The sequence below is a fragment of the Nannospalax galili genome, unplaced genomic scaffold, assembly GCF_000622305.1.
Source record: "Nannospalax galili isolate Female #2095 unplaced genomic scaffold, S.galili_v1.0 scaffold671, whole genome shotgun sequence".
Taxonomy (NCBI): Eukaryota; Metazoa; Chordata; class Mammalia; order Rodentia; family Spalacidae; genus Nannospalax; species Nannospalax galili.
This window is the reverse complement of record NW_008329133.1, coordinates 1,286,114-1,294,705: the sequence shown is the minus strand read 5'-3', so window position 1 is coordinate 1,294,705 and position 8,592 is coordinate 1,286,114. Positions and strand designations below refer to the sequence as shown.

Here is an 8,592-nt window from a genome sequence, read left to right as displayed (position 1 = left end):
ATATGGAAGTCAGAGGACAACTCTTTTTCCATCATGTGGGTCCTGAGGACTGAATTCAGATCATCAGACTTTGCAACAAATGTCTTTACCCGCTGAGTAATTTTGTCAATCCCTCAATTTAGTGTGTTTTGTTTTTAGTTTGTTTTTTTTTTTCCTGGAACTGGAGTTAAGGATGGTTCGTAGCTGCCATGTGGGTGCTGGGAATCGAATCCGGTCCGCTGCAAGAGCAGTCAGTGCTCTTAACTGCTGAGTCAACTCTCCAGCCCTATATTTCCGTTTCTATTAACCTCACACATAGCTCTTGATGCATAACTATGAGGCTGCTGAATAGAGACCATGGGGAAATGCATGTCTTGTGGTTGAGCCTTGGGCAAGCAGAGATGGAATGATTAATTTAGTTTTTAAATTAGCATATGAAATAACTTTCATTATGACAGTTTACAGCATACTTCATTGTTGTTGCTCTTCCCTGTCCCTGCTTACTCCTCTCTCCCATCCGCATCTCGTACCATTCTGCCCAGTTGTCCCATTTCAACTTTCATGTTTCATGTATTCTATTATTATCTTCCCCACTTGATTTTCTTAAGACATCTTTTTCTCACTCATGATCTCCTTGGTTTTAAAAATGTTTCTATTAGCTTAAATTATACATAACAATGGATTTCATACTGACATTTTCATATTTGTACATAATATATTTTGCTCACATTCACCATTATGCTCTTCTGTCCCCCTCTCACTCTTTTAATCTTTTTCCTATTCCAAACTAGCTCCCCTTCCACTTTCATATCCTTTTTGCATGTGTTTGCAACCCAGTGAGCTTCATTAGGGTTGTTTACAGGGACATCGGTGAGAGTTTGTTTTCAAGTGCATAGATACCTTACCAGTGAATAAAATGTCTCTCCCTTCCCTGTCAAAAAACATTAACTGCATATAAATCCTCAGGGAGGGTTGCAGTCATGCTCCCCTTTCTAGTGTCATGACCTATACACCACAGTCCCACATAAGTTTTATTTCTTCTTTTCAGAACTATTTATTTACCAATTTATTGATTTATGTTTCTGGTAACTTTTAGAGTTTTTAAAAATAAATTCTAAATATTAATCTTCTGTCAGATGTATAGCTGGCACAATTTTTTCTCCCATTCTGTAGACTGAGTTTTTCCTTTGTTTTGCAAAAGTTTTTAATTTCATGTAATCTCCTTTGTGATTATTTCCTGGGCTACTTGAATCCCTTTAAGAATGTTCTTGCCTCTGCCTATATCTTTAAAAAACATAGAACAATAAATACCTTTATGTCCTGAGCTATAGTGACAACTTACTTGCCTTCTGGGGCTTTGAACCCTAACAAGCTATGTTCAGCCACCAGTCCTCAGTAGGCCAAATAAACAAGTAATAGTGAAAAACAGAGAAAAGAGATTTCTTCAATGTGGTCATATTGGGAAGAGGATCAAATAAAATGACTGGCTGGCTGGGCATGGTGGCACACACCTTTAATCCCAGGGGGCAGAAGCAGGCAGATCTCTGCAAGTTCAAGTCCAGCCTGGTATACATAGCGAGTTCTGGGACAGTCAGAGCTACATAGTGAGACCCTGTTTGTTTGTTTGTTAATTTTATTATTTTTATTTTCTGTGTACGAGTGTATCGCCTGCATGTATGTGAGGGCACCTATGTCATGCAATGCCACGGAGGTCAGAAGAGGGCTTCAGATTCCCCTGGAACTGGACTTAAGGACGGTTCGTAGTCGCCATGTGGGTGCTGGGAATTGAACACGGCTCCTCTAGTCAGTGCTCTTAACCGCTGAGCCATCTCTCCAGCCCCTGTTGTTTTTAAAACTATCTATTTATCCAGTTTTTGGTGTACTAACATGAGGTTTAGGTTTAAAGAGAGGACAAAAGGAATGCAGAGCTAAGAAGTCCTGGACAATATGTAGTACCACCCATCACTGACTCATCTTCGTTGTCTCAGCTCCAGTCTCTCAGCAAGGTGGCTGATAGATTCTCAGCGCTATGTAAAATCTCTTCCTGGGAGACGAGTTCCTCCTCAGACTGGCACCAGATTTCAACCCTGTCCTTCTCTCAGTATGAGATTCCTGGACAAATTCCACTTCCTTTGGATCCAACAGTCTGATAGCCAAAGTGAAAGACACAAGTGTCTCTCCTTAGAATACCTTTGCTCCTGTCAGGACCATTATGGAGGAATTCCATTCCACCACAGTAAACAACAGGAGGTGAGGTTTCAATATCATGTGATGGCCATAACCTAGCTTTTATAGGAAAATAATAAGAATACATATGTCTGTGTTTGTATAAAAGCAGATTTGGAAGAATATATACTAAATAGAACTACAAGGGACTGCAGATCTTTCACATTTACTTTTTCCTCTTCTGTGACTGAAAGTCATTTATTTTTAATATAATATGTATTATAGAAATTATATTAAAATAAATTTTAATTTAATTTTTAATTTTTTTAGAATATCTTACATGAGTACCACCATATTTATAAAATTCCCATCCCTCCTTTTTCCTCTCTAATTCCTCCCATGTCCTTTACTTCCTCTCGAATTCAAGACCTCTTTTTTAATTATAATTGTTGCATACACACATACACAAACACACAGACACAGACATACACACACACACACACACACACACACACACACACCAACTAACATATATGCAACCTACTGAATCCATTTAGTATTGCTCCTATATACATGTGTTTGGAGCTGACCACTTGAGATTGAATAACCTATCAGAGGGCTCATCCCTGAAGAAAACTGATTTTCTCTCTCTCAGTAACTATTGATTACCTGTAGCTCTTCGTGTAGAGACTGAGCCTTGTGAAATTTCTCTCTTCATGTACAGACTGAGCCTTGTAAAATTTTTCCTCTCTCCATTGGCATGTCGACTGATGTCATTATGCCAAGTCTTGTTTAGGCACTCATATTACTGGAATTTCATGGATGCAGCTTCCTTGTCATGCCTAGAAGCAGCAAGTGCCTTTGTTTTCTGGCACTTACCATCTTTCTGTCTCCTCTTCTGAGAGACTCCCTGAACCTTAGGTGTAGAGGCTGTGCTGTGGATGTATGAGAATTGGGGCTGGGAAACCAATGGTCACTTATTATCTGCATGTTGACCAGTTGTGGATTGCTGTAGTAGTTTATGTGCTACAAAAAGAAGCTTCCTTGATGAGTGGTGAGAGGTACACTTATCTATGGGTATAAGGAGAAATTTTTAGGATGCAGTTAAAAATTATATTGGTTTAGGAAAATGACAATGATAAGTTTTTTTCTATGGTCTATTTCCTCTCTAGCCATGGGAAGTTGGCTAAGTTTACAGTACAAGGTACGAGTTCCTTCTTATTGAGAGGGTTTTAAGTCCAATAAGACAGCTGTTGGCAACTCCCAAGATAAAACTGCTACTACTGCACTATTGAGGCTATCTTGCTGGGCTAGTCACTGTCATGGTTGCAGGCTATACAGCTAGGTAGTACTATTAATTGCTCTTCTCCCTTCCATAGCACCTTCCAATACTATGAATTCTAGTCCTCAAAAAAAGAAATTATTTTTAAAAGGACAAATAATAAAAAGTTAGCAATTTATTAAAAAATTGAGAAAATTTCTCCCCAATTTTTCTTCCATTCAATCTCTTGCCTAGCCTTTAGACTAATATACCTCCTTAGCTTCCCAGCTTCCATCTTCCAATATTTGAAACACTAATAGAATTTTCAGGTCACCATTAAACGTATTTCCCAAACATCACCACTGTATGCTGAAGAAACTGGGAATCAATAGATTTCACATAAAGAGGAACTGAGAGTCTTTCCAGTTGTGGCTGCTATTTCCAGAAAGTAGGAAAGTACCCAAGTACCTATAATCAAATGTGTCAGTCATATTTCAAGTCAGGGGTGGAAGAAGGTAGACTGTTCTCCAGTGAGGTGGCAGTTCAGGTAGGAAGTTATTGTGGGGTTTATGATAGTGGTGGTAAGGAAAATGGAAAGAAGTAGATCAATGCAAGAAATATTTTGGAGGAAGAATGGTGGGGCATGCTGACAAGATGAAGGAAAGTTCGTAGATAACATGCATCTTAAGGTTATGATTGGAGCTGGGGGTGTCATTCAGGCCCTGGGTTGATCTCCAGCATCTAAAAGAGCCTTGATTGAACAACTGGTCAATTATGGTGACATTTTCTGAAAGAGAAGAAACTAAAAGGGAAATAAAGGAGGAACAAATATATTCTTTTTTTAGAAGTGGTCTTTGTGAATTTCATATAATGTATTTTGATCATATTCTCCTCCACTCCTCTCCCTATCTCTTTCTAGATCCATCTCATCTCCCTACCCTCACCCCAACATCATGTTCTCTCTTTTAAAATAATGCATGGACTCTCGTTTGTGCTGCTCATATACTCCTGGGATTGGAGCCATCCACTGGAGTATGGTCAGCCTACCAAAAGCCACACTATTAAAGAAAATGGACTCTCTCATTCCCAGAAACCATCAGCTTATCCATAGCTCCTCCATTAGGGGTGAGTGTTAGATTTTGGAATGCTGAAAAAGGAAGGAGTTTAAAATTTAGAAATGAGTCAGAGCCAAACCTGCAACAGGCAAGAAATATGTTGCTCTATTCAAGGAGCAGAGGAAAGGCTAATAAGCTCTTATGTGTGGAATGAGTATCTGCAAAGAAAGGGAGAGCAGTCTGGACTTATATAGAACTCTGCTGCACACAGCTTCAAGAGTTAACTCCTTTGCCAAGGTATGGTGTCCTTAAGGATCTCTTCTCTCAAAATTATTTTCTCAGGCAGTTGGGTGAATTATCTATAGCACTAAATTAGGAGATGGGTGGGCTCCATGAACAGTCCCTCTCAATCCAGAGAGTGACCAGTTGATAAGGCTTGAGCAAGGCCAGGCTGCCAATTTAGGGCCAGTTAGATGCTTTAAGGGATTTAGAGCTTTCCCTACTAAGACTTGTGGCTCTTCTACAATTCACACATTCTATCAGTGAGGGCTTGTGAAACCCTTCCCATTTTTTTTTTAAGAATTCATTCTGTTTTGAGGATGTGTTCTGTTAATTTGCCTATTTTAATTTCAAGTGGGTGTTTGGTATAGATAGTGATTTAAATAAGTCTGGCGATCATAGAATAGATCAGAGTAGAACATGTAAATTTGGAAAATGGTGTGAGATGCCCAGGTGTTATGGAGCAATTTCCACTGAGATAAAACCTTCCATTTGGACGGAAGCAAGGGAGGTAAGCAACAAGATGTCTGAAAGAAGGTAAGCAATAGAATGTCTGAGGGGAGGTTAAACAGCAGCTGTTCTAAGGGAAGGTAAACAGCAGGAAATTTTGAGGGTACTTAAACATTCCATCCTGCAGGGAAACTCATTAAGCTCAGGAAATAACTCAATAGCATCAGGAAGTTTCTGAAATTCACCAGATTCACTACTTTCTTCAAGAGAAAGTCTTGGGGAAGTCTATATAAACCCTAATAACTGCTAACTGGTGATTTCAGACCATCCAAGCCAACTGGAAGAAGCAGAGAGAAGCTGAGCTGTCTAGAAGAAACTGAAACCAGCTGAACTGCCTGAAGAGGCTCAAACCAACTGAGCTACCTAGAGATGACACTCTCCAACCTGTTAGCTGCAGGCAGGTTGTGCAATGTGCTCCAGGTTTCCTGCTTTCATGAGCTGTCACCCATGCAGGCTTGGGCTTTGTTGATGCTGTTTCTGCCTTTGGATCATTTCTGCTCCTGTAAGTAACCCCAATAAAACTCAATGGTTCACCAAGTTGGATTTGGTGCTATCCTTGTTTCTGCCTGCTGTTGCTTCCCTATCTGGGTGAGTAGATATCTGTTCCTCCCCAGGAACACAATACAAGGGAATGAATACTAACATATATAGAATTGAATATTAGTGAAAAGTCTGCTTTTCATGCAAGTTTGTAGAATACATGAAATTCAAGCAGTACACAAAGGTAATTTTAAAGATGAAGTATATATACCTTGTGTAAAATGAAGAAAGATTGAAAATAAATGAGATTAATTTCCAATATAATTAAGACAGAAGAGAGGATGTAATAAGGAAGAAAAATTAGCGAAGGATAGAACAAGTGAAAGGAAAATTAATCAAAAAGCCAATTTTTACAGAAGAATTAATAAACATCTGAAAAACTGACCCCAAATAAAGACAAATGCATGGCTAAAAATATTTGTAAAATGGCCGGGTGTGGTGGCACATGCCTTTAATCCCAGCACTCAGGAGGCAGAGGCAGGCTGATCTCTGTGAGTTCGAGGCCAGCCTGGTCTCCACGGTGAATCCAGGACAGCTGGGGCTACAGGGAGATCCTGTCTCAAAAAGACCAAAAAAAATTTTTGTAAAATGGGAAGCCGGGTATGGTGGTACACTCATTTAGTCCCAGCACTCAGGAGGCAGAGGCAGGCAGATATCTGTGAGTTCAAGGCCAGCCTAGTCTACACAGCAAGTCCCAGGCCAGCTGGGGCTACAGGGAGACCCTATCTCAAAAACACCAAAGAAAATATTTGTAAAATGGAAGCTGTAGAGATGGCTCAGTGGTTAAGAACACTAGAAGTACTTGCAGAAGACTGGAGTTCAGTTCCCAGTACCCACATGGCAACTAACAATGATGTGCAATTCCAGTTCCAAGAGATCAGGTACCCTCATTTGGCCTCTGTGAGGGCATTGCATGACAAGGGTGCATTTACAGAAATGCAGGGAAAACACTCATATACGTAACATAAAAATAACAAAATATTTTAAAATCTGTAAATGTACTTAATGCCACTGAATTGTATACATAAAATAAAGTAGTGAATTATATATATACATATATATATGGCATCCCAATAAAATATGCAATTAAAGGGAGAAAACAACTAGTGTTGTCTAATAGTTTTTAAAATACTCCACCATTAAAAATGAAGCAAGGTTTTTAAAATATAATAGCTGGGCTTGGGGTGGCGCACGCCTTTAATCCCAGCACTCGGCAGGCAGAAGCAGGCAGATCTCTGTGAGTTAGAGGCCATCCTGGTCTACATAGCAAATCCAGGCTAGGGAGACCCTGTCTCAAAACAAAAAAAAAGGACTAAAAAAAATTGGGTTTGTTTTATGTATGGCCGGGCTGTCCCTGGTCTCCGGGTGAGTGCTCAGAGAACAGCCTCAGCTCACGGCTATAGTTAGTTTTTATAGACAAGTGCAGTGGTCAGAGTTTAATTTACAAAAACACATAATCATAATCCCTTATCTGAGCTTAAGTAAGCAAGCACATTAACAGAAGCATGTATTTGCAATTTAGCAGTTGCCTTTGTTCTTGATCAAGACATTCTATGATATTTGCAGTTATTTGGCTCCCTGGTATTGCACATTGTTTTCGGCTTCAAAGGTTTCAAAGGTTGCAAGGAAATAACAAGTACAAAATTCACCTTATGTTTAACTATTAACTTATTAAAAAATGGGAGGTCACTTTAAAATAGCATTCCTTTGGTTTAGTTAGGGACCCTCACCACTTCATAGTCTGCATGTATGTAGGTGCACCACATGCATACAATGCCAGTGGAGGCCAGAAGAGGGCGTTGGATCCCCTGGAACTGGAGTTACTGGTGGTTGTTAGCTGCCATGTGGGTCCTGGGAACTGAACCTATGTCCTCTGTAAGAGTAGTCAGTGCTCTTAACTCCTGAGACATCTCTCTGGCCCCATAAATATATCTTTGTTGTTTTGTTTTGTTTGCAACAGGATCTCTATCTGTAGTCTGTAGCCCCAGCTGTCCTGGAACTTACTATGTAGACAAGGCTGGCCTCAATCTCACAGAGGTTTGCCTGCCTCGGCCTCCCTAGTACTGGGATTAAAGACTTGCACCACCAAGCCCAGCATAAATAATTCTTAAAGCTATTCTGTGGATACATGGGATTTCATTATAAGCTTTTGGTAGTGTGTGTGTGTGTGTGTGTGTGTGTGTGTGTGTGTGTTTAAAATTCCGTGAAAAACAATTCCTACAAATCATTTGAAAACTTGAGTAATTTGGAAGATTTCTTAGAGGTGAATTGGCCCTTACATATTAAAGTCTCTAGTAGCTCAGAGATAAAGACTATCAAGGGCAACTTAGGAAATGAGGAGGAGCCCTGGATGTGAAACAGTGTTTTCTACGTAGGTCATGCCAAGGGCTGCATCTCTCTCAACTCTGCTTCCTGTGGAAAATAGTCCTTGGTCCAGCATCTTCACTTCTTTGAATATATTCTCAGGAAATACATCACATATGCAAGCCTGTATATGAATAAGAATAAGCCTGCTCTTCTCAATGGACTTGCTATGGAAAAAGGTACTGATCAGTTCGAAGGATGCGTCTTTAATAAATCATAGTGCTGGGCCAGTGAGGCAGCTCAGTGGGTAAAGGCACTCACCTCCAAGTCTGAACCCGAAGTTCAATCCCTACGACCCAGATGGTGTATGGATATACTCATTGAAGTTGTCTCTTGACCTCCACTTACACACTGTGGCTCACACACACAGCTATGATTTGAAAGTTTTCTCCAAAAGTTCATGTGTTAGAAATAATATCCACATTTATATGCAGTGGT

At 39.9% G+C, this 8,592-nt stretch overlaps 1 protein-coding gene across 2 annotated transcripts in view; it reads left to right on the top strand.

The window, feature by feature from the left end:
* Slc25a53 (solute carrier family 25 member 53) overlaps positions 1–8,592 on the top strand; it is a 44,165-nt gene that overhangs the window by 18,151 nt on the left and 17,422 nt on the right. Inside the window, exon 2 of one of the 2 annotated variants that reach the window (XR_607239.2) lies at positions 4,326–4,398. The gene's annotated coding sequence lies outside the window, so the exon portion shown is untranslated. Of the gene's footprint in view, positions 1–4,325; positions 4,399–5,513; positions 5,753–8,592 lie in introns of those variants that run through there. The other variant, XM_029563203.1, reaches the window with a different exon arrangement.